This window comes from Anastrepha ludens, chromosome 4 (assembly GCF_028408465.1).
Source record: "Anastrepha ludens isolate Willacy chromosome 4, idAnaLude1.1, whole genome shotgun sequence".
Taxonomy (NCBI): Eukaryota; Metazoa; Arthropoda; class Insecta; order Diptera; family Tephritidae; genus Anastrepha; species Anastrepha ludens.
The window spans coordinates 35,571,705-35,599,489 of record NC_071500.1 but is presented as its reverse complement, the minus strand read 5'-3'; positions in this window follow the sequence as shown (position 1 = coordinate 35,599,489).

Below are 27,785 nucleotides of genomic sequence, written 5' to 3'. Positions count from 1 at the left end.
GTCGATAAAAATAAAAACAATGTAGAAAATACACTATGACCTATGCTTTGTCACATATCTATCGCTATACGGTTCCTTTTTTATGTCTTTTTTGACATTTGACAAAGACGTGCAATCTGTTTAAGATGTACAATTTCACTCAATAGAACAACGCTTTCGAATTATTGAAACTTATTTTGAAAATGGTGATCTTTAAGAACAACATATCCCAAGAGTCGTTTTTTTTTATTTGGTGGATATAATTGTCGAATGAGTAGACAATTTAAAGGTTGGTTAATAAGTCTCAAGAAACTAATTCTGTCGAGGTAAGATAAAGGATTGGCAGACCAAAAACGCAATATTTTGTAAGAGCGTACAATTGTTGGCGTATGCCGATGATATTGACATCATCAGTCTTAACATCCGCGCTATTAGTTCTACCTTTTCCAAACTGAATAAAAAGGCAAAGTGAATGGGTCTGGTGGTGAACGAGGGCAAAAAGAAGTACCTCTTGTCATCAAACAACAGTCGGCGCACTCGCGTATCGGTACCCACGTCACTGTTGACAGTTATGAATTCGAGGTTGTAAAAGACTTCGAACACTTATGAACAAGCATTAACACCGATAACAATGTCAGCCTTGAAATCCAACGTAGAATCTCTCTTGCCAACAAGTGCTACTTTGGACTAAGTAGGCAATTGAGTAGTAAAGTCCTCTCCCGACGAACAAAACTAACACTCTATAAGACTCTCATCATGCCCGTCCTAACTTAGGGCGCAGAAACGTGGACGATGACAACATCCGATGAAGCGACGCTTGGAGTGTTTGAGAGAAAGATTCTGCGCAAGATTTTTGGAACCTTTACGCGTTGGCAACGGCGAAAATCGTAGGCGATGGAACGATGAGCCGCATGAGCTTTACGACGACATAAACATAGCGCAGCGAATAAAGATCCAGCGGCTACGCTGGCTGGGTCATGTCGTCCGAATGGATGCAAGCGCTTTGAAAGTATTCAATGCGGTAAGAGCTGGAGGTAGCAGAGGAAGAGGAAGGCCTCTTTTACATTGGAAAGATCAGGTTGAGAAGGACTTGACTTCACTTGGTGTGTCCAATTGGCGCCGGTTAGCACGAGAAAGAAACGACTGGCGCGCTTTGTTAAACTCGGTCAAAACCGCGTAAGCGGTTATCGCGCCAATTAAGAAAAAGAAGAAGTTTGTTATAACATTATATTATTGAGCTAAAAAATTCAAAAAACTATATATATCATTGCATAGTGTAAGAGGCTAAAGCTTCAAGCTTCATTGCTAAGAATTGAACGCATATCTTAATAATCCAGATCAGAACTAGTAGTAAATAATGGCTCAAGGCTTTCATAAGAGGACTTATAGTTTATTGTAAGAAATGTCAAACGTTCCAGTGGAACAGTTCCCAATATAATTAGTGACCCTCGTATCAAATGCCTCCAATCATTATATTATTGACGTCTACGTATATTCTTTGTTATTCCCTATAAATCACACATTTTCGAAATGGCTTTGTTTACTCTAACGACACACATTTGTTTGTCAATACTAATTTTATTTTATTTTTTATTTTTATTTTTAGAATTGTCTGCAAAATAGGCTAACCGCATGCGGGTTTCTTTAAATGTTTATACAAACACTAAATTCAATTGTTTTATGATGTGTTTCTCTTTTTTTCCTCATAGCTTTTATATCGCTTCAGCTGTGATAGATTAACCTTGATGCTACCGGTTCTTGAACTCTTTGAACAATTATACAGCCACTTCCAGCTTGGATAAAGGAAATAAAAGAAGCCAACATGCGCATATGTATATGTATGTGCATATGTATATATATGAATGCGCGTGACTACAGCATAAAAAATATAATAACATCCAGTTTATATAAAGTTCGAAGTAGGTATAATTTCCATTTTTTGTGTTTTTTTAGTGCAATTCACCTTCAACTTGACCCTTTTGCATTAAGCTAACGCCCTCATCAGCTCTCTTCTCCTCTTAAGAAATATGAATGCATTCATGGTAGGTCCAAGTAAAAGCGTAGAGTAGAAAATAGGTGAATGTATTTACTTGCCAATTTTTCAAAATCTCAAAGTGCAATGCTTGCATCAGCTAGTAAATCCAAGTTTTATAAGTTAAGTTCATGAACGTACACAAATTAAAAGCAATTTTAAGAATTTACAGTGGAATTTTCTCTTATTTCCTATTATATTTTACTAGCTAAATCGGCTGGCGTGCAATTTTCGGTCTAATTAAAAATTTACCTCATTTGTATAGTAGTAAAATAATTTAAGTTCAAGTGCTCGTGGCAGCATATGTACATATCCACATTTGTATGTATGTACATGAATTATTTTATGATGCTGGTGTACGTGACTATAGTTCTACAAAACAATAATTCTTACCTAACATTATGACATACTGACTCATTTTTATTTAAGATCATTTTGTAATAAAAAATAATAGTATTGACCTTAAATAATGGCTGATTCTGGTATAATTAAAATTATCGTGCAAGTTTACATTTTTAAGATTTTTTAAATTTATTCCAAATCGATCATAAAAGGGAATGTACCCCCGGGAGCATGCAAACGCCATAACTGGCAGTACACGAGTGAGTCAAACATTTGATTCACATGCATATGTAAGAGTTCTTGAATTTCAGATCGAAGATACCCAAATTGAAAAAAAGATGCATTTATTCATTGACAAACTTAATAAATATAAAAAACGGTTTTTCAAACAGAGGTGTTATTTTGATATTCAAAGAAAAATTGCATTTTTTGATATAAATGATCGGATGTTTATTTCATTATAAAGAGGAGGGTATGCCGTTCGGCCGCCGTAGCCGAATGGGTTGGTGCGTGATTACCATTCGGAATTCACAGAGAAAACGTTGGTTCGAATCTCGGTGAAACCAAAATTAATAAAAACATTTTTCTGATAGCGGTCGCCCCTCGGCAGGCAATGGCAAACTTCCGAGTGTATTTCTGCCATGAAAAAGCTCCTCATAAAAATATCTGCCGTTCGGAGTCGGCTTGAAACTGTAGGTCCCTCCATTTGTGGAACAACATCAAGACGCACACCACAAATAGGAGGAGGAGCTCGGCCAAACACCCAAAAAGGGTGTACGCGCCAATTATATATATATATATATGCCGTTAATAGTGGAAAATAACATCAGGCAAATCACAACGACCACGCTTACAGGACAATATCCTTTTCATGAAATGTTCCATAACCGAATTGCAAAGTGGATGCCCTAAATTCATATTTGAGGTCTTGAATCGACCCTGAGCTGTTGGCGTAGACCTTCTCTTTCACGTGGCCCCAAAGAAAAAAGTCAAAAGGTGTTAAATCACAAGATGTCGGTGGCCAATTGTGATCACCTCTTCGAGAGATAACACGGTCCAGAAACTTTTCTCGCAAAAAATCAATGGTTTCGTTGCTTGTGTGGCACGTAGCGCCGTCTTGTTGAAAATACACGTTTTCCAGATCAATACCATCCAACTCCGGCCATGAATATCGTTAATCACCTCTCGATATCGCAATCCTAATCAAAATAACACCTGTTATTGGAAAGCCCTTTATAATAACTCAAAGTAGTAAAAGAGATTTGGGGTTTTCCTTTTTTTTTTAAGTGATAGCTCTCCTGAAACTGTAACTGATGTCCTTTCGTGATGGTATAGCACCTTGAATGTTGTACGGTGTCAGCAGCATTGTCATGGATCTTCTTCTTCTAACGCGTATTTCAAAATACACGTTTATATTTTGCTTTAAAATAAAACTTTTAAAAATTTAGATTCTTCTAGATTTCACTATTTTACCTATATGAAAAATACGGCTCCTGCAAAATTGCATCATTTAAATGTCGAGAATGAGCACGTCTACAGGCTACGTAACACACTTTACTTTACGAATAACCCTAGTCTGGTCTACCAGTCTTTTTTTATCCTCGACAGATCCAGCTTCTTGAAATTTCTTCCCCAACCTTTGAATTGCCGTCTCATTCGGACGATTATTTCCTCAGAAAAAAATCACGAATTTTGCGTTATGCTGTTCTTAAAGATCGACCATTTTCGAAATAAGTTTCACTAATTTTAACGCGTTGTTCTGTGGCGTAAAATTGTACATCTGTTTGCTTGACAAATGGCAAGGATGCCATAAAAAAGTAGCCGTCCATGAATTATTAAATACTGATATATAGGCGCCACCTTTGAAAGACCTTAAGGGGGTTTGAATTGAAACGAAAAAACTGCACAAGTTGCATTTCTCTACAGTAAAGTAGCTGCAGGTATTCATATCTACACTTGACAGACAAACTCTTCGGAATTTAATCATAAAAAACATTTTCAGTTCGGAGTCGGCTTAAAACTGTAGGTCCCCTCATTTGTAGAACATCATCAGGACGCACGCTACAAATAGGAGGAGGAGTATGCGCCAATTACTCATTTATTTATTTTGTTCACTAGGTACGCTGACAAGGGTGAATATTGAAGCGATTTACAATGTTCACGCCATTACTCATTTCGCCAGACTTATCAGAATCCGTTGTCTACAAAAATCAGTGTTCTAGGACTTAAAAATTTTTTTTCCAATGAAGTCTGAAAGTATCTTCCAATCTTTGATGGATGTCATGCATGTTTCTACCTCATACTTGTAGAAAAGGTCGAAGTAGTGACATGAGTTTTTTGGCACCGCCAAACGGTGAAGTGATAGGCATTCTTATTTATATCTCTTCTTTCGCAAACAAGTGCTATTTTGGACAAAGTAGGCAATTTAGTTGTAAAAACCTCCCTCGAAGAACAAAACACATACTTTATTAGCATCTCCTCATATCCGCCTTATTGTTTAATGCAGAAGATTTGACATCTAATGGAGCTGCCCTTGGAGTGTTCGAGAGAAATATTGTACAGAAAATTAACGAATCTTTGCACGTTAGCGACGGCGAATATCGCAGACAATGAATCAGTGAGCTGTATGGGCTTTACGACAGCATGAACATAGTGCAGCGAACAAAGATCCAGCAGCTCCGTTTTCTAGGTCTGAAAGAACTCCAAAGTGGATTCAAGTTGAAATAAACATGTATTTTTTTGATTTCTTCGTACCCTAAATAATATTTTTATTATGATCACAAATGATCTTGCTAATTTTTTGAATTTCTTAAAATTTCAATTTCAATCAACCAATTAATACGAGAAAACCTGAGTTTTATAGCCTTAAATTCGCTTGTGGGGTTAGCGGAAGTCAGATGCCCGAAAAAATTATTTTTTTTTTTTGCTAGCCAATTGCCTTATTTCACCAAAATAAAAATATAGCATTAACACATCACGTTTCGACTTGACTTTAGCAAAATTCCAAAAAAATATTAATAGATGTAAAAGTTATCCCTGTTTGTGTGGAGCCCGTTTCTCCAGAAGTCCCTTGCGGTGATCATCACAAGTCCTTGGAGATCCATATAAATTCAATCGGACGAGAGAAATTAGTTTTATTAATAGATAATCTTGCGCATGTTTGAAATCTACAGTTCAAAAGGCACCAGTTCAAAAAACATAATTTTGAGAAAAACGCATTTAAAGTTTTGCTACTATCTCTCGAACGCTCAGCAGCGCCCGAGCGCGCTTTGTTAATTGTTGAATAACTCGAAAAGTATGATATTTGTCGAATTCACTTCAAGTTTTCACACAATATTTTTAAGATATTATACTTTATACTACTTTATTAGATACTTTAAAATTATTATTTGTTTATTCATTGATTTAAACATAAAGTCTATGAACAACAAATTCTTACAGAGTCCTAACATAAATTAAATAAGTTTATATACAAAATTTCAGAAGGCTTATGAAAACAACATTAGGCAAAGAAAAATCAAGGTTGAATTTGTTTAGAGCGCGAGCAATTTGTTTTGTTATTACTTTCATAAAAAGTTTAGGCATTTCGCAGTTCTCTTCATGGAACATTAAAATTAATTTTCTCCAGTTAATAATTCCATATATCATACAAAAGTTAATGAGAAAACAGATCTTCTACTTTCTAGAGGTTTGGGATTTAAAAAATATAATCGAGTATTAAATGATAGAAGAGGTTTAGCAAATCGTAAAGACCGCAAAGCATGCTTAAAAAACACCTTTTGAAATTTCCCAGTCATATTGATGGAGGGTTGATGATATGGCCACCGAATAATAAAAGCATACTCAAGGTGAGAACGTAAAAAATTAGTATAAAGCACTTTTAATGTTCGTGGGTCAGAGAACTCTGAGCTATTCTGCGGAATGAAGCCAAGCATCGCATAAGATTTGGAAATGAAAAAATTCATGAATGTAAATTTCGTATCAAAAATAACTCCCAGGTCTTTTATTTGATCAACAGTCTGCAGAACATGGGGAGCAATACTATACCATTGAGAGTTAGTGTGGCTTAATAGCTCTAGTCTCCTCCATCCTCATAATTTTTCAAATCCTAGTAGATGTAGTATAGCAAAAGTCAAGTGTGTAAAATGTCAACAAAAATCACTAAATTTAAATTATTGAAAACTGTATTGAAAAAAATATACGCCCACGTTTTCCTATTTTTTCTAGCTTATATTGTGTGCATATCACTTCAACTAGAAGGCGGCACATTAAGATATAAACACCTTTTCAGCGGTAAAATAGTAAAAATATTCAATATTCCAAATTTGCATACAAGAGAAAATGGAAGAAGTGAATTTTTTCATATTCTTCATCTTAACTGGCCGACAAGCACAATAATGAATTCTACTATTATTTTATGGTAATTTGCTAAGAGCTTCTCTTTTTCTACCACCAGCACCACAACCAGTTGCCGCTTCATTTCAATGCTAGCCTGCTCCACCTAAAACACAGTACAAAGTCCATTTACATTTATTAAAATCCAGCAGGATATCGCCGCTCTTAAGTATTCTACACCTAGAATATAAAATGATCTTCTCTACTCTCTCAGTATGCCAACCAAATGCCTAAACTAAAATTAATATATCAAGATTAGAAAGTTAGTTAGAAATTTAATAACTAATTTCTTAAAGCGTCACACACACACAAAACTATTGTCTACGTGACTTGTCGATTCATAAGCTTTCAAATATTATTTCTTAAAATACAATAGAATTTTTTTTTATTGCTCTGACAACTTATCCGGTATGCAAAACTTCTGAATTCGCTGACATCAAAACGAATATCTATGTACTACTTAGGTAGACAAACAAATTATTTAACAATGCGTAAAATGACTTAATTATGATATGATTTATTGCTTGAACTGACAAATCTGCCAAATGAAGTGGCAGCTTTTTAACAACTTCGAATTATTTAGCTAACAATGAATTTGTAGCTTTGATATATTTGTATATCATTTTGAATATATTTGATTAGTGATATATGTAGATGTATGTACAGATATAGTGACGTATATACAGGGTGTCGGTGGCAAAATAAACTTTTAAAATTAAAGTTTCCCTCCAACCACTGATGGTATGAGTGGGAAGGGCGCCACTTTAGCTTTGTTATTCGTGGGGGTTATTTAGTCACGATGTCATAGTAGAGAGGTGAAAAATGGTTATTTGCAATCTATTGCTTTCCGTAGATTTTTTTCGCGTAAAAATATTCTGTTATTCCACCAAGCCACTTAGAGTAACAGAAAGGGCGAAATATTTAAGACTTCTTCTGGATAGGAAGCTCAATTGGGGGCTCACAGTCGCAGGCACGCCCGCCCACACTTGCCATTACAACGTTCACGACCTTCCCTCCATCCACAGCTGGTTCAAAGCTCGAAGGCAAGATGAGCGGAGGTGTATACTCCGAACATCTGGGGATCTCCTTCCCCGACTAATGTAGTATCTTTCAGGCTGAACTGATGGCAATAATATCCTTGGCCCAGAGATCGTTCTGCCACTCCTTTCTGCATTCATCAAAGCCACAGTTAGCAAGTGGGTTACTCTAAAGCGAGCTTGGCAGGCTGAGAGAGGCTGCAGATGGACAAAACTGATGTTACCTGTCATGTCCGGCTGACTGTCGCAGTTCCTCCTGTCACTAAGCAGGAGGGACTGTAGGAGGCTGGTTGCACTGATGACGGGCCACTTTCTATGGGCAAAGAACATGCAAAAGGTGTGAATCTCAGACAGTGCACTCTGCCTAGTATGTGGAGGGGAGGATGCGACGGCGAACCACTTTCTGTTCATCTGCCCGGCTTTCGCTCGAATCAGGCTTGATGTCCTTGGCACTGAGGTGTTAAGCTCACTAGCACCAAAAGATCTACGCCTATTTTTTCAGAGATCGGGTAGATTTAGGAAATTAAAAAGGGAACCCGAGTGCAGTACAATGAACTTAATGGTGTCTGAGTGATGTACTTGCTAGTCTGGCTCGACATTAAAAAAAAATTGGCAATAATAAAAGCCGCGACACTGGTACAGTGTGATGAGATATCTGGAAATAATATATACATTTTCTTTGATAACCAGGTGGCGATAAAATAACTCACAAAACGCTCGACAACCTCCAAGGTAGCCATGAAATACCCCACATCTCTTAACGAGATAGCAGAGTCATTTCGCTTAAGGGTAACATAAGTTCCTGGCCATCGCGGCATTGAGGATAACTGCAGAGCCGATGAACTAGCGAGGCTCGGCACCAAATTGACCGATGAATACATCGACAATGACATGGGATACCCTTACAAACATTTACCCTACTTATTCTTAAAGAAATCGGAAGAACAACGAAGGAAGGATGGTGTAATGAAACCACCTGCAAAGTCGCCCGTCAATTGTGGCCGGCTCTCAATGCTAAACGCACAGAATCTCTGCTAAGCCAAAATAAGCACAGTCTTAGCACACTGATTTCAGTCATAACGGGGCACAGCTTAATAGGCAGGATGGGTGTGCAAGCACATCTCTTCTGTAGAAGTTGTTTAGATGAGGAAGAGAAAGAGGAAGAGACAATCTCGCACCTACTATGCCATTGTTCCGCTCTATCCAGACGTAGATTTACAATTCTAGGAGGACTATTTTTTAACGAATTCGAAGATCTCAGTTCTGTAGAAATCCGAGATTTTCTAAAATTTTTAAAAGCACACACTGGTGTTAGGAGAGATAAGGAAAGCTCCCCATGCAGCATCACAATGAGCTATGAACCAGAATGTGTCCCACAGTACAACCGCTTCAACCTAACTTAACCTAACAATATTCGGTGTTTACGTGATTATTGGATTCATTCATGGTTGTGAAAGTTCTGGACAACAAATTCGGTGGCAAACAGTCCACGGCCGGGGCCCCGCTTAATATCGGGAATAAATAAAAATACTAAACTCTTCGATAATCAACGTCAGTCCATTCGCAAGAGATCGGCTATCCTGACGTAACTATTGTGCATGAAGTATGGATGAAGCAACTTAGACTTCACTTCTTCAAAACTCAAATCATGGCAGCGCTTAAGGCTGGAATGAGTGGGTCCATACCGTAGCCATAATGGTAACCACAGCAATTAGCTGTTCAGATTAAACATATGGGCATCACTGTAAACCATTATAGGTGGCGCACCATAACGCCGTAAGCATAACCGTAGCCGTATGTATCTATAGAACTCAGGTTTTTCTCCGTAACCGCAAGCAGCTGTGAAATACTTGATATTTGTTTCAATATTTGCTATAAAAATTTTAAAATTAGAAATGAACGACGAAAAATTAATTCACTTAGTGGACAATTATCCGTCTTTTTATAACAAAATTCAAATGTTGTTATTGTTTGTTTCAATATCAGCTGTTTATGGTTAAGGCATGCCTAATCGACAAATGCTGTAATGTTTCGGCTATGGTTATGGTTACGGCTATGGCATTACGAGTATGACTACGGTACCACCTAATGACTACAATGAGCGTAAATATTTCTGCAAGACAATGTTGGAACGATTTCGTACGGTAAACATGCATTTAAAGTAAATAAGCGAAATTCTCGTTATTGGTCACCCAAAGGACAAAACCCAATACTAAAATATTAACAGCCCCTGCACAGTTCTAAAGTAATGGTTTAGCAGTGGAATAATTGGACCATATGTTTTTGAAAATTGTCGAAGGCAAGCAATTTCTGTGGACGCTGTCTCTTGGCGGCGCTAGTTGAACGATTATTTTCTGCCAAGAATGGTCAAACATTCTTCCTTCAGAAGAAGCACATGATTCCAGCTAGATCCCCCATTCCACCCAGGTCCCCCATCTTGGCTATTAGTCGCCATAAGGACTTTTTCCATTGGGAGTATTTTAAAAGTAATGTCTATGAAACAAACCCAGCGATCATCTCAGTACTAAAAGAAAATATCGTTTGGGAGATTAATGGTATCCCGGCATCAATTCTCCAGGGAAAGACACAGAGTACGGAGGTCCGATTCCAAGAGGATATCCGATGTTCAACATTTAGAGGAAATAATTAAAAAACAAAAATGAAACCCGCACTTGCGTTATATGTAATAATTATTTAAATAGCCTTTTTTTATTTAGCTTTTTAATTCCTAATTCTGCTACCGCGCACCCGGTATATTAGTGCTAATCAGATTTTGCGAAATCAGAAATATTGATTTCCAATATTTAAAAGTGATATCGGTTGGAGTAAGAGCTTCATGGAATAACAATTAGTTAGAAGAAGACGAATTGAGAGCCGTGTCTTTTTGAAGAACTGAAATATACGTACGTATGTTAATTAATTATAATTAAATTTATTAACATACTTATTCAAAATCTTTCATTCATTATTTTATCTGTGAAATTCTTGCAATTAGTGTCTCAATCAGGCAAGTGTGGGTAAAAGACACCTTTGGGCAAAGGCACACTTTGGAAGCAATGTTCAGAATACTTAAGTTAAAGATTTCATTAACGAATTTTCATATGTTTCTTAGAGGAAGAAAAACGAGGAGCTGAACTTTGCTCCTTTTTGTCAATGCTGCGATCTCTTTCATAGTTTAAATGCTGAGGCTTGTTCGTGTGCGCAGACATGTGCAAAGATACGTGGGTTATTCCAAACTTCGTTCTTATTAAAATTTGCAGAGTGAATGTACGTTCAGGAGTAGAATGATGATATTGACGCATGTATTGCGGGGAAATTGATCAGAAGGACGAATCTAACGACGGTGACTGCATCTTAGAGGCATTGGAGAAAATTAAACCGAGTGAAGCAGTTGAGATTTTCAACAAAGTGGTACAGTTGGCTGTGAAAGCGTTGATAAAAATCTTATGAATGTATTGAGACGTCCAAGGGAGAAAGCTGTGTTTCAAGAACTAGAAAAACAGAAGACTCAAAAACAGATGACAGGTTTTTTTAAATAAAAAGATCTTTCGTATTTATATTTCTTATAATATAACAATAAAAGGTGAATTTAATGGCGTAAATATGTATTGATTTAAAATCTGGCTGACATTCGAAAGCGTGAACACTTTTGTTAATGTGAACTCTCAGGGTTTTAATTAGTTCATGTTAGCGAGCTTACACTGTATGTACTTAGATGGATAGCAAACGAGGAACAAAAGCTTATTTAGAGATTTAAAAACAACAAATTAATAATCAGCGCGTACATTTCTGTTATATGTTTGGCTGAGCTCTTCCTCCTATTTGTGGTTTGCGTTTTGATGTTGTTTCACAAATGGAGGGATCTACAGTTTTAAGCCGACTCCGAATGGCAGGTATTTTATATGGCTAACTTTTTCATGGCAGAAATATACTCAGAGGTTTGCCATTGCCTGCCGAGGGACGACCGCTATTAGAAAAAACTTTGTGTATCATTTTGCTGTTTTATGCACAAAGATTCGAGCCTAGTCACGGCTATGACGCCCGTTTATTTTTTATTATTTCTTTTTGACTTTTTAGTTCATGGCTAACATTCGATTTGTCGGCTAGTTACCCGCTGTAGACATTTGAAATACAAAGATAGAAAAGGATAGCAAATTTTAGTACAAATTTTTAAACGTTTAATAATTAAAATAAATATTTTTTTTTACAAGTCACTTGTGAGCTGATTGGCAAAAATTATTCAAAAAGGGAAGATAACACAATTATTAAATAACAACGCCAACAAACAACAATGCCAATTAGAAACAGCTCACAAAACAAGCGGCAAAAAAGAGGCAAATAATCTTGCAACACTCTCTGTGGGGGGGAGCGCAAAATATTTCCAATGTAAAATTATATTTAGATCATATGTAGATATGTAATAACTGCTTCTCCATCAAGAGAATGTATTGTTTTTGCAAAAACCAGTCATCGCTCTATGATATAAAACTAAAAAATATTCCTTTAATTAAGCGCAACAAATTACTGCAAATTCGGCGTAGCAGGTTCGTTGCTTAAGTCTTTTATTAGCGGAAGCCTATCACCAATTTCGATTTGCGTATCATTTCGTACTTGATTTGATTTCCTTCCTTTTTTTATTATTAAAATAAAAATGATGAATACCTGAAAATATTATATTTTTTTCTAAACAGTGAACGATCTGAATAGTGAACAAAAAACAACACCCGAAATAATCAGGAATTGTATTTTGGCTGTTGATTACCAAAACAACTACTGTTATTTGGCATTATATTTTTGATTTTAGCGTTTGATTTTTTTATTGAGTGCAAACCATTTGAAGGTGGAAGTATGCTGTTTTACGTGGAGCCAAGAGTTTCCGAATGCTAATAAATTAATAGTGCCAACATGTCTTCGAGGAAATTCCTTTCATTAAAGGAAATATAAGAAATTATTGAAAAAATTTGAAAAGTCGTTAGTGTTTCATCTTTGACAAAAATATTTGGAATAGCTAAATCAACAACTTCGTTAATACGTTCCTCACCAAACAATTTCTTCAGCCAAGAGGCAGATTCTTAAAAAAGGGATGTATTTATTCTAATGATATCTGGAATTTACATATATGCATGTGTATGTTTGTAGTTGCAGTTGCGCTAAACTTCAAAACCAAGCGCAAAGCACTGGAGACTGTACCACGAACAGCGCCACTTAGAGTTGTTTCGGCTTGAATTTGAATTTGAAGAGGTCGAGCCAAGGAGCACCAGGAGATTTGGTGGCTCCTAAAACACTCAGGCTAAAAAGCCCATTGTATTTAAAGCTCTGGAAAGGGGGTAGATAGTTAAGGAGGGAGGGAGAAAAGTATCAGAGAAAGAGATAGGGAAGAATAGAGATGGAGATAGAGATAGTTAGTCCTGTGAGAATTTTCCAGATTCTTTGGCGAATCTGTAAATATCCTCCAGTTTTAGAGAACGAATATTAATCATTCCCATGACATCGGAACCCAATACCCGTAGTCGCGCTCTAGCAAAGGCAGGACACTCACAGAGAAAGTGCTCAGTGCTATCCGCCTCCTCCAAGCAGGACAGGCATACCGGGTCCTCGACGATTCCAATGGTGGTCATATGCTGACCCCATGGGTTGTGTCCTGTAATGATGCCGACCATCAACCGAATGTCTTTCCTTCTAAGTTTTAGTAGAAAGTTTGACAGTTTTCTGTTCGGACTTGTCACAAAACACTTTGCAGTTCTGCAGCGTTCTAGACCGGACCATCGCTCTTTATGTAGATTGCCTACATAATCGTTTATCCAGTTCTTGATTCCTGCGGGACTGATTCCGATTATTGGCTCTGGCCCCTGTGGGGGCACCGCTGATCCACGGTTGGCCAATTCGTCGGCAATTTCGTTTCCTTGAACACCGGAGTGTCCCGGAACCCATATAAGTACAAGCCTGTTTTGTCTTGCGACAGAATTAAGCTTCTTCTTACATTCTTGAACAATCTTCGAGGTTTGCTTCGCGTTCTCCAGGGCCTTCAATGCAGCCTGACTGTCACTGAAGACTCCAATCTGTTTCCCGCTCCATCTCCTCTCGATTATCCATTCGGCTACTTTTAGGATGGCAAAAACTTCTGTTTGCCAGTTCCCCCCATAGCATAGTGATACTTATTACTATCGTTTAAGTACCATCCGGCTCCAGACCCTATTTCAGTCTTGGACCCATCGGTAAAGAAAATATCCGTCAAACCTCCCTGCATGCATTCTGGATTGCTCCATTGCTCACGCAATGGAAATCTGACATCAAATTTCCTTCCGAACGAAACTGTGGGTATCAGGTCATCTTTAGGTGCCAAAAACAGTGGATACTGCTCCGACAGCAACTTAAAGATTTCTCTGTGTCCCGAAGTTCCATCTTCGTGCCAGAAACCATATTTATGGAGTCTACACATTGCTTTTATTGCTTCCTGTTGTATCTTAAGATCCAGGGGGAGCAGATTAAGCATAGCATTTAGGGCATCACCAGAGGTTGTACTCATGGCACCCGTGATGCATAAACATACACTTCTTTGCAGCCTGTATAGTTCCCGGATTGTGGACTTAACCATGCTCCGTCGCCACCAGACCACAGAAGCGTAAGTGATGATTGGTCTGATAAGTGCCGTGTATATCCATAGGACCACAGCAGGTTTCAGACCCCAAGTTTTGCCAAAGGCTCTACGGCATTGCTGAAAAATCTTCAATGCACGATTCACCTTCAGTGAAACGTGTGTCTCCCAGGTCAGCTTCTTATCCAAGATTACTCCTAGATATTTAACTTCGTTGGAAAGACCAAGTGTCACACCTTTCAGTGTTGGAAGACTGAGTCCATCCAATTTCCGTTTTCTCGTAAACAAGACTATGGTTGTTTTGTTCGGATTAACGGAAAGACCTTGTCTCATGCACCAATCATCGATTTTGTCAAGAATCCTCTGCACTTTCGTGCAAAGCCTCCTTAAGGATTTATCCGATGTTAGCGCACAGACGTCGTCCGCATATGCTTGGACGTGAAAGCCGAGTTCCTGCATCTCCGCTAATAGGGAGTCTACGACGAAGCACCACAGCAGCGGAGAAAGAACACCCCCTTGGGGACATCCTTGCTTGGCCCTGACTGTGATTTGCTCGTCGTCGCTCCCACCAGCGGTTAACAGCCTCTCAGAGAGCATGGAGTATATCCATTTTATAATGGCTTGATTAACTCCGTGTCGTTCGGCAGAAGAACATATCGAGCCGAAAGTGGCATTATCAAAAGCCCCCTCAATGTCCACGAACACGCCCATTGTGTATTCGTCAGCTTCCAGCCCAGCTTCAATCTTGCTAACAAGATCGTGTAAGGCTGATTCACATGATTTTCCACTCTGGTAAGCGTGTTGATTTCTACTAAGTGGACTTCTCGGCAATACCCCCACTCGAATATGTTTCTCCACCACTCGTTCCAGACTTTTCAACATGAACGATGTCAAACTGATTGGTCTGAAACTTTTTGCTAGGGAATAGTCATCTTTTCCTGGTTTTGGAATAAATACTACTCTTACGCGTCGCCATTGGGATGGTATATAACCAAATGCAAGACAGGCTGTGAAGATCCTTTTCAGGGCCTCAATCAGCCTGTCTCCTCCTTTTTTAAGCATTACTGGATATATTCCGTCAGGTCCAGGGGACTTAAAGTTGTCAAAGGAAGATAAGGAAAACCTTATCGATTCCCTTGTCACTATCCGACTAGCAATATACCAGCTGTACCTAGAGGTTCCACCGTTACCACCGTCATTGTTCATGCCACTCTCAGCTTCAGAGAGAGTTCTACTACCCGGAAAATGGGTTTCGAGTAGAGCATTAAACGTTTCCGATTTGGAAATGGTGTATGAACCATCAGGTTTTCGAATGGAATCCAGCCTTACTGAGCGGTCTAAATGAAGGACCTTACAAAGTCTCGCTGTTTCCCTCATTTCTTCGACGTTACTGCAGAAATTTCTATAGGATTCAAGTTTGGCTTGCCGTACTTTTTTCTTATATTCTCTCTGTGTAAGTCGATGATTGGCCCAGTCCTCTTCTGTTTTGGTCTTCAAGGCCTTATTAAGAAGTTTCCTGGACCGTACACGAAGCTTCGACAGTTCAGGGTTCCACCAAGGAACCGCTTTCCCCTGTCTGCTTTGCCTGAGTGGACACAGTTCCTCAAAGCAGTTGATTAAAGTACCTTCTAATTTCTTAGTAGCATCTTCAATCATTTCTGCTGATTTGAGTTTTTTCAGGTTTGGTAATCGCTCTGTTACAAGCTCACCATACCTGTCCCAGTCCACATTTCGAGGATTCCTACCGGAAGGTATTGATATTGTGTCAATTCCCAGTCGGAATTCGATAAGACGATGATCAGAAAGAGAGTCCTCTTCCAAAACTCCCCATCGGTTGATTTGATTTCCAACTGACCTATTGGTAAGTGTTAAATCAATCACCTCTTGTCTCCTTCTGGTCACAAAAGTTGGTTTGTTACCAGTGTTTTGGATGACCAAATCGGATGACAGGATAAAATCCAGTAACTTGAGACCTCTGGGGTTGCATTTGCTGCTTCCCCACACAATGTTCTGTGAATTTGCGTCACAGCCCACTATTAGCCCCAGATTATTGGATTCTGCGTACTTGACCACTTCTCTTAGCTCCCTCGAAGGAGGTGGCTGTACAGAGTCATAGGGTAGGTAGGCCGAAACTATGATAGCTTCGACACTGTTCCCACTTTTCCAGTACTTTATTTTTGCAGCAACGATATCTCCAGAGCATAGCTCTTTTAACATCGTGTGTTCGATCAACCTCGGCATGATAATACATGCTCGCGGTCTCACATTCCCTTCACAATGAAGTATTTGTCCCCACGACATAGCACTTAGACCACAGATACGCTTGTGACATACCCATGGTTCTTGTATAAGTATTATGTGTGTGTTTGTTTGCAGTTTTGCATGCCTACGGCACAAGAGAGCCGTAGACGCTTTGCTATGCTGCAGATTAATCTGTGTAAATATTACTTCAGTCATGAGACTGAGTATATTTACGCTTTGTCCTCCACCTTATCCTGGACGCGGAACTGGATCCGCCCCAGATGTAGGTGAGGACGGCAACCGTACTTCGACTTAAGCACCTTGAGGGACCCAAGATCGATACCCAGTACCAGGTGGGAACCCGCCTCCGAAGTGGTAGCGGATTTCTGCCTGGTGCACGAGTATACTCTCCAGAGAGTCGTGTCAAGATCCTTATTCTGAACACGGATGCGTTTGAGGAGTTCTGCTGAATTACAGGAAGGACCCGGAATCCAGACACTCGCTCGTACCAGCCTTTCTTTGCTACTCTCAACAAGAATAAACTTGCTGTTTTCGCAGGCTGGAATCTTTGCTATAACTTTTTCTAGCCATTCTCGGGAAAAAGCATTGGAACAGTGCACCTTTACGATGCCGTCTACCACGCTTTTCCCCTCGAACGTCGGCGCGTCTTTCGACTCACCGATAGCTTTCCAAAGATAGCTGTCAAGATAGTCTTGTTGCCCTTTGGACAGTAGACCATCTTGTTTGTCGGTATGTATCTCCACCGTCATTGCCTTTGCTGCCATTCTCGCGAATGATTCGCCAGACGTTGACGGAAGAGTGTCATTCGACATTTGAGGTCCCTTAGCCTCTGCCTTGTCAGGCAAAGGTTTGTCTGCCTTGGATTGGGTCGAGGATGCAGGCATTTCCGAATTCCGTCTCTCGACTTTCCTCTTCTTTGCCTTTCTCCTCTTCCCGGTCGTTGGCACAGACCCCGTTTCGTTTCCGGAAGAGCGCAGCGCTACAGAGGAATCCTCTGTTCTGCCACGCTTTCCCGTTTCCGTTACAGGTGTCGAAGTTGACGGAGCTTGAGTCCTTGCCTTAGCTAGTGCTTCGGCTTGCCTCGCCTTCTGTCTCCTTCGTTTGATCTGCCTTGCGGTTAGACCAACACCTGCGTTCGAATCTCCAATAACTTCGGTCTTTTTACCGGTACTTACCTGATTCGCACCAGGTTTAACCATTGTCAAAGACTTACTCGGTACCAGAGATCCGTCTGAGTCTACTGAGAGATTGTCCGCCATCTCCACATCCTCCACAACTTGTTCAGTTGCTTCAGATCGTTTCGACGGCGGTGTATCACTCACACTCACTCGGCTCTCCATTGGCATAGCCAATGTGCCATGTTTCACCACTAGTAGTTCGCTTCCTCCGGAACCCTGGGTGTCAGTTCCGGTCATAGGGGAGTGTGGGGTTCGGGCCTGCACATCCGATGCCCGAGCCGTCGATTGCTCGACGGGAGGATTTCCCAGAAGTGGGTTACCTCGTGCAGAAAGATCCTTGTTAAGCCTCCACATTGTAAGAAAATGCATTTTATACCTCCTGCCAGGTTGTCGGTTTCGGCTTACTCCACCTTCTCTGGCGCAGCAGTTTTTGTGATCAGCGTGAAGATACCCATCGACCTCATGGCACAGGAACGAGTGGATGTGTTGGATTCTAGGCAAAAACACGTCACCACTAACGCTGCAAAACGTAGTGTCCAAGGCATGCAGCGATGACAAAGTCGATGGGACAATGAATCAAGTGGCAGATGTACGGCGAAACTGACTCCTACAATAGGCAAATGGATTCACAAGAACTTTGGGGAAGTAGTGACTCAGTTACTCTTGGGCCCTTAAGGCAGTAGTCTGCTTTAGAAGCCGAAAAAAAGCGTTTTTTTAGCAATTTTTTTTTAAAGGGAAGGAAATGATTGCGGTAAACGGAATTTTAAGACGATAGTGTACTATATTTAAGGTTTAAAAAACAATATTTATTTTTAAAAAATATTGAAATTTTTTAAAGTTGTAAGTATTTTTCTGGAGCGCCTGGAGTCTGCACTTGTAAATCGGTGCCGGTGATGGAGGTCGTGCGATGCATCTGAAACAGTCGAACCAAATTTTTTTTTAATTTTTATAAGTTTCTTTTCTTTATGAACTAAAAAAATACCGAAGAAGTTATAAAATTCCAAATTTTTTCGAAGTTTGAAAAAAAAATTCACTTTTTTAAGAAAAAAAATTGACTTTAAGTTGCAAAACAAGTAGTTTAAATAATACTTTTGTCCAACTTTTTTAGTTCAAATAGAAGATAATTTAATACTGAAGCTAGATCACTTTGGTTTTTTTCGATCGGACATATATTCTTTTTGCTATCGCCGGCACCGTTTTCTAACACTTGTGAAAATGAAAACTCGAGAAAACGCGCTTTAAAGTTCTGCCTGAGCATTCGCACCTGCTCGACGCTCGGCCACCAAAACTGCTCTAGCTTCGAAAATATGTCGAATTGGCCTCTGGAATTTTAAAGACATATTCTTGGATAGTTTTGGAAGAGATTTAAAACAAAACAAAAAAATCGATTTTTTGAAGCCTGTAAAGCAGACTACTGCCTTAAATACTTATATATGTATGTATGTTTTTAACCAAAAATGTTACCTTTGATATAGTGAACAACCTGGATAGTGTCAACAGGCCTTTCAATAATTAGTGCGCCATATCCAGGCACTATTGCATATATACTTGCATATATACATATATTATACGTATATAGTTTTTTAACTTCAAATTCTAGTTTTTTAAATTCAAATTAAACCTTTTAAAATTAAAATTAAAGATTTTTAATTTCAAATTAAAGTTTATGGAATATGATATGATAATTAAAAAAACTTCAAAATCCTTAAAACCCTTAAATAATGTTATGATAATGAACACCAATACATCACCGGAAGAAGTAACTGTTGAAGATAATACAGGAAGTCCGGTAAATAAACGTCATTATTGGTCACAGAAGATTTTGATGATAGCAATTTTGAAAATGAAGAGAACTTACCTATTCCTCGTTGCAGAAATAGCGGGGAAAATTATGTTAAAACGAGTATTCACGAAAACGAGATTTTGAGAAAATGCTATAAAGAAGGTAAAGCTATTGCAGGGTCAGCATAATTAGCTGGAATTATGGGGACAGATACCTGAAAACGACCATATTTCCCCTGGTTTTCATTAAAATTACAATATTTAAAATGAAGAAGTCAATATATTTTTTTCAAAATTGGCATACAGTTTATTTACACATTAAAATAATGTAAAATTCGTTTTTTTTTATTTTAATCATTTAAAATGGCGGATGTACACTCAGTACACTCTTCCAGGAAGGTCGCAGCGGGGCTTCTCAATCGGCAGGCATTGTAGCATCGGCAATGAGTACAAAAAACCAAAATTTTTTTGTTTATTAATGTCATAATTTCTATATGAATTACAAAAACAAAATGGAAAAAAAATTCGCGGAATAAAATGCTTAAAAAAATTAATTTTGGGGGGAATTTTCCTACTATTTTTGCTTCGAAAAATTATTTTTTCGAAAATTTTCGAAAACTTAAATTCACATAGAAAGTAATATCATAAAAAAGATGTGTGCAAAATTTCAGGGATATCGGTCAATAACTTTTCGAGTTATCGTGTACGCCAATTCGAAAAATATAGTTTTGAGAAAAACGCGTCTAAAGTAGGCAACGTAACTATAACTAACTCTCCCAGCGCTGGAACGCAAAGAATAAAGTCGTCATGGTTGACGATCTATAATATAAGAAATACTTAAATTTACGTACTAAAATTTTTTTGAAATATTCTTAAAGAATTATATTAACATTTTATGAAAAAAACGTAATTTTTTTTTTCGAAATTTCACAGGTATTTGTCACCTTAATAAAAACATAGCCACTTCTATAATTAGAAGGTATAAGAAGGATGGATGTAAGATTATTAGACGAAATCGTGGTGGCAAAAGAAATGTTAAACTAAGTGATGAGATTTTAAACTATGTGGAGAAATTAATTCAAGAAAATCCATCAATTCCTTAAAAAAAAAATTTAAAAAATAAAAATGTTTGAAAATAAAAACGTCAACATGACCACAACAACGATATTTAATACATTAAAAGCTTTAAAAATAACATTAAAAACCGCCACAATCAGCCTGGACCGTTTAAACTCCAAATCCACAATTGAAGAATGCAAAAATTATGTACTAAATTTTGTACAAATTCTTCCATAAACACATGAGAAAATAATTTTATTATGAATACGGTTTCAACTATTATCTTCGCAGAAAATTATCCTAGATTGAGGATAAATACTTCAGCCCATTTAATAGTTCCAACAATAAGAGGAAGAAATGTTTCATTAATTTTAGTCATGAATTTACATGGTATTATACAATCTCAAGTAATTTCTAACTCAACAGTAAATTCAAATGTTTTTATTACATTTCTTGATGGACTATTTCATAAACTTGCTGAAAGAAACACCGTAGAAGCATAGTTGGTTCTGGACAATGCCGAACCCATAAAACTCGGGAAGTACGCGAAAAGATTAGTGAAACTAATTATACGTTAATTTTTCTATCACCATATTCCCCCACGTTAAATCCTATAGAAAAGGTATTTGCAAAAATAAATTTGTCAATAATCAAAATTTGTTACAGATTATTGAAGAATCAATCACCACTGTTACTTATACTGATTGCAACAATTATTACGTTGGCATGTCTAGGAAACTACAGCTGGCTGTAACAGAACAACCGGTGCATTAAATGCTTTGTCCAATTTGCTTTATTTAACTTTTTTTGATTGTTATTCTTGTTAGTATTCATTTTTTCTTGTAAATATTCAATATTACATTAATAAACTTTAATGTGAAATCTTTAATTTGAATTAAAAAGAAATTTAATTTGAAATAAAAAACTTTAATTTGCTTTAAAAAAAAATTTATTTGAAATTAAAAAAACTTTAATTTGAAGTTAAAAAGCTATATATTTATATTTAAATTTTTTTAGTTATGCAATTATTTCATTGTGTCGTTCTTTAACCTATCAAAATCACGCGTTACATGGCATTATTAGCGTCAACACTCTCGTGCAGCTATTGTGTAATCGATAAATGATGTGGAAAAAAGATTCGCAGACAGTGATTGTTAATGGTCATACTTTACGTGCATATGTATATGCTAATATGTGCTTGAAGTACTATGCATATGTCTGGCTGCGATAGATTTGAGTTACGAATCGTTAGCAGCTGTACGGTAGCGTCAGCTGTTGAACTTGGCTCAATTTCCACCATTCCACCATACAAGCACACACACACACGTATGTGCATTCAATCAAATCTAATTTGCATTGAATCGTAAACTGAATATGAGTAGAAAATACTGCTGAAGGGTGCAATTCAGTGCATAAACATTAACTAATTAGTACCCTACCCTGGTTTTACTTTTAGATAGGAATCTGCATATGCCTGACTGTATTGCAACTGCCATTTAGAACTATTACCAGACATCAAGCGACCGGATAAAGGACAATGGACTGAGAATTCTTAATAGAACGAACTGCACTTCTACTCAGCCTGAATCTATCATTTTCGAAAAATTTTACTGACAAGCACAGCACCTAACCCATCCGAAAAAGCGTAATTGTCATTCTGTCAATAGATCGCGATCGAGGCATTTTCGCACGAGGAATATGTGAGGAAACCGCTCTCTGTCCAAGATTTGGCTCAGGCAGACCCATTTGGAGGGTTTTTAATAGCTTCTTCTTTAATTCGTTCTTTCTTATACCAAATTTTAAGTATAAATTATATTGTATCTTAAGCGGATACTCTGTTAGCCGAACGCGAACAGTTATTTTTCATAAAATTGATGCAAAAAACCTCTATTGAGCGGACATGAACATTCTATCAAAGGATCGGAAGGCGCACAAATATGTCAGCACATCAAGAATCTTCGAGCTATGGGTTTTTACAAGAGTAAACAATACTAGACTACGATAACAAACCCTTTGGAGTAATTTAGAAAGTTAACTTGTTTTTAGAATTTATAGGCGGCTTGGAATAAATATCTGGAGGCGCTTCTGTATTAATAAATTAAACTTACCAAGTGAAACTTCAAACGATAATAATTGGACGTAGATGGATCAGTTGGGTGACGTGGAGTTAAAAAACCAAACTCACAGTTTTTGCTTAAACTCAAATGATCTAGAAAACATGCATATGCTAGTCAATAGAAATGATATAAACACCAACAAAAACTTGAATGATTATCTTTGGTCACAATGTACAGATGTGCCTTTAACAGACGTAGTAAATAAACCGGCTTAGTAAATACAATAATTTAAATTATAATAAAAAAAAGTGTCGAATACATTTTCGAATTAAGTATAGGGTTTTTAAGAGAACTTAAAGTTTTGAGAACTTAAAAAGATTATTCCAAACAGAAATATTATTGGAATGATTTTTTTTCGCATGGCATTTATTTTTTGAATATGATATCTGACATATTCTCATTCCAACATTATAGTGAACTGCCCAAGAAACTGCACCCTACACCTACAAAATAGTAGCCGTGATCATACAAAGCAGGCTCAAAAAAGTCGAACGCTACTTAAGAGACGAGCAAGCTGGTTTTCGCCCTCACAGAAGCTGTATTGACCAAGCCAACACACTTCGGATTATAGATGAAGATGTCAACTGCAGGCGAAACAAAGCTAGGGCGGCATTCGAGCGAATGCATACAGTATGGGCGAGTTCGCAAATCTCCAGGCGCACTGAACTACGAATATTCGGCTCATGCGTAAAGTCCGTATTATTGTAGGGAAGCGAAACATGCCTGGTCCCTAACAGCATCACACAGAGGCTACAATCCTGCATCAACAAATGTCTCCGCATCATCTGCAGAATATTCTGGCCAAACACCATCAGTAACGATGCACTGTGGAGATTAACGAACGAGGAACCCATCCTTGGGCAAATCAAGAAAGTGGCGTGGATAGGTCACACATTGAGAAAACCACCGGATAGCATCACGAGAATGGCCCTGGACTGGAACCCGCAAGGAGGCAGAGGTCGCGATCGACCAAAAAGCACTTGGAGAAGGTCGAAAACTAGCAAATGCCGACATCTCATGAGACGCTGCAAAACAACAGCATAAAACCTTGTATACCGCTAATACTTAGCCATAAATCTTTGTCGTTTCCCTTATCCCTTATCCCTTATCCCTTACACGGCCTCTCACTATGGTACGGTCAGCGTCCGTTTTCGAAGGTTGTTTCAGCTTTTGCAAGGGAGATAGTCTATAGGTAACTGAAAATAAAATTGTCAATACAAAAAAACAATTATTGGGCTTGGAACGTTATGGCACAGGCAATATCTAAAATTTTTACATAGATCAACACAGGCCTTCTGAGAATGGAAAAAATTTCTTTTTTGTGGTAAATTTATATTTCTTAATATATAGGTCACCAAAACTTTGTGAAACGTACCGAAAGTTGCAGAAATTCTTAAAATAGATACCAATTACATGCGTTGTCAATATATACTAGGTTGTTCAACAAGTTTTGCGGTTCGATAAGAAAAAAACAAGTTTATGGTTTGAAATAGACTTTCTTATTCAATATAGGTAGATTTTATAAGAGGTTTGCACTTCGACCTCATGGTCTTTTGTTCTCTCTACTCATCACGGCACCTCATCCAGCATCTACTCCCTGAACTTCAAAACACTTGTTTCAATTTCGATTTAGGAATTCCATCCCTGAAGTGAGAATCTGAAAGGACTGGAAGGACTGACCTTATTATTTGATGAAAAACGCTTTCCACGCATGATTTTTTTTATATCTGGAAACAGTCACTAAGGGCCAAATCGATGAATACGATGGATGCTTCAGCAGTTCGAACTTTAATTCGTGGATTTTAGCCGTCGCCAAAACGCTGTTGTGGGTATTTTTTCACGATTTTTTTACTTCAGGTTATAGTAATATTCAGAATTTATTGTTTGGCCAATTTGCAAGTAATACACAAACAAAATCCGCATCTCAAAAAACTGATGCCAACATCTTCTTGGCCGATTCCTGGACACGAATTCGTTTCAGAGCCATAAAACCAGGTTTACACCACTCTTTAGCCTCTTGTTTTGATTTAGAATCATGGTGATGGACCCAAGTTGCGAACCGATACGAAAAATTCTATTTATCCTTTCGAAAACGCTCTAAATGTTGCTGAGAAAGTCGCATTCGAACGTGTTTCTGTTCTGGAACCCAATACTTCAGTCAAAATATTGCTTACTCTGCCCAATGAGATACCTAGGGCTTCTACTAAATCTCTTTCAGTCACTTGAAATGAAATGATCTGTAAATAAATAACATAATCAGTGAAGTTTCTGGTTAGGATGATTTCATCGCAGTATGATACTGATCGTACGACATCCTGTATTTTTTTTTCTGGCGTCGTTGCTGTTTTTGGACGTCCTTGACATGGATCGTCTTCAAGGCTTATACGACCACCCAAAGATTGTATTAGTGATATACGAAAGAAGTCAACCAATGACAACACTTCGTTGCCATCTAAGCAATTGATTGGAGGAGTGTGTGAATACGTGTGAAATTATCATGCAGAATTCGGCTGGCGATAAGATTGTGTTAGTGATATACGAAAAAAAAAATCAACACAGTTCTCGCTCATATTGCTTCGCTGCTATCTGAACAACGGCTGATTGGACACGTGTGTGTGAATAAATGTGAAATGATCGTGCAGTATTCGTCTGCAGAATCTCCCCAGTGACGTGCCAGACAAAGTTCCCCTCACAATTTTTTTTCACCAATAGCAAATCTGGTAATCTATCATCGCTGCCAAAGATCTTCATGTCGGAATTTTGGTGCCATCGATTTCTATGCTCAGTATTAGCCTAATCTCTTTTTGCTATAGCAGAGTATCAAAACGCAGTTAAGAGTTAGCACAACAGTTATCATTGTCGATGCCATCCAACGGTAAGCCGAAAACGATCTGTTTAAGGGGTTAGGGATAGTCAGAGGCCCGAAAAAATTATGATTTTCAATAATTTTTTCTTTTTTGCTAGTCAATTGCTTTATTTTACAAAAATAAAAGCATAGCATTAATACATCATATTTCGACTTGAATTTTGCAAAATTTCAACAACAAAAATTAATAATTGTAAAAGTTTGTTTTATTAATAGATAATCTTGCGCCTGATCGAAGATTTTTTTGTTTTCAAAATTAACAATATGGCGGCCTCAGGAAATATTTTTCACATTTTCGAGAAAAAAACCGACAAGTAATGGTTAAAAAAAAGTTGAAATTTTGAAAAAAAAATCATGCGTACAGGTACGAATTTTTTATGTTTCTCAAAAGCAGTATACATTTTATTGAAACCTACCAAGCGGTTTTTAAGTTACAGTGATCACCAGTTCAAAAAACGTAATATAGTTTTGAGAAGAATGCATTTAAAGTTTGTAAAGTAAAGATGAAGGGCTGTCTCATCGTGTTCTATTTCGAAAACACTATGGCCCCCATACGATATAAACAGAACGCTTAAGGTGATGGGGATCCTCCGCAATTCAATTTCCAAACTCATTGCGATGTTCACTGGTCACTGGGTGATCGGTACTCATGCGGAGAAGCTTGGAATTCCGTACAACCCAACCCTTATTGCAGAAGCTGTGGGGATCCTGCAGAGAAAGATACTGTTGAACACTTTCTCTGCAAATGTCCGGCTCTGGCGGCTAGGCGCTTGAGATTCCTTAGCGTGCCCTTTGGGGAAGACTTGAAAAAATTCTCCAGCCTAGATCCCTTTTCTCTCCCCTACTACATCACCACTGGACGGCTGTAGACGGTTTTTTCTTCCCTAAATTTTTCGCAGGTAGTGGTCCACATTATGGTATCAAAACGGCACATAAGTGCTACTTGTAGTGTACCTACTTGTAGTGTACCCCTAACCCCTTAAGCTCCTTCAATATGTGCCACAAATTTGGCTCAGTTTAACGTTGGCATCACGAGATTGACATCAAGGGCTGTCGTGACAGAATTGCACAACGAATATCAGCTCATCATCATATTGGCGTTACAGTCGGGCATGGTCCGTCAACTCCTCTACAATACGCCTCCATACTTCTCGACAGTCCGCTTTCGCTCTATGTTGTGAAATTTTCATCTATCGTATATCGTCTTCTAAGTCTTGCAACCATCGTTTCTTTGGCCGGCCGGACTCTCCTTCTTGCTCCTTCAGGGTTTGCTTCAAATACTTTTTTGGTCCTTTTTTCGCTGCTCATTCGTAAAACGTCTCCATGCCACCATGCACCACGACGATTAAAGCACTGAGCTCGCGGTTATACCGTATACGGTATGTTCTTCTTCTAAGAATTTTTCTTTCAAATCGCTTCAGTAAATTCACGTCATTAACATTAAGGACCCATGTTTCACAGCCGTAGGTGAGAACCGGTCTTATTATAGTTTTGTACAATGTAGTTTTTGTTCCTTTGATATAAATGAAGGCTTCATAAGTTTGATATGGCTAAAATATGTTCTGTTAACTGCCTGGATACGGTGCTTATTTATGCTGAGTACTACGCCTAAGTATTTAAACTCTTGCATGGACTCAAAAACATAACTTCCGATTCTGATGTGCCTATCATGAAAGGATCGTGCCATGTACTTCGTCTTTTCTTCATTTATATTGAGGCCCGTTGGTCTTGTAACTAGCACTAAGCGCATGAAAACGTTCTGAAGGTCCTCCCTATTTCTCGCAAGAATCACAATGTCACGAATATCAGCTAGTATGTAATTATTAAGGAGTTATATACCTTGTGAGCCCGAAAAAATGGACGATTGTCATACATTTTTTTAAATGTGTATGAGAACTTTTATTCAAATGAGGCATATATCATACTGAAGGGTAACTCTCGAAGAATACATTTTCGTGTTATTGTTAAATGTTATTATTTATTGTTGATATCGCCCCTCCCCCGAAACGCCGTTTCTTAGAAGAGGCTTGCGGTGATCACGGTCGCGCAGGACCAGCTCAACTGAAATCAAAACAATTAAATGACTATTGTAGAAAAATGTTTTTTAGTGAATCTGAACGGTTTATTTACCCAAAAAAATT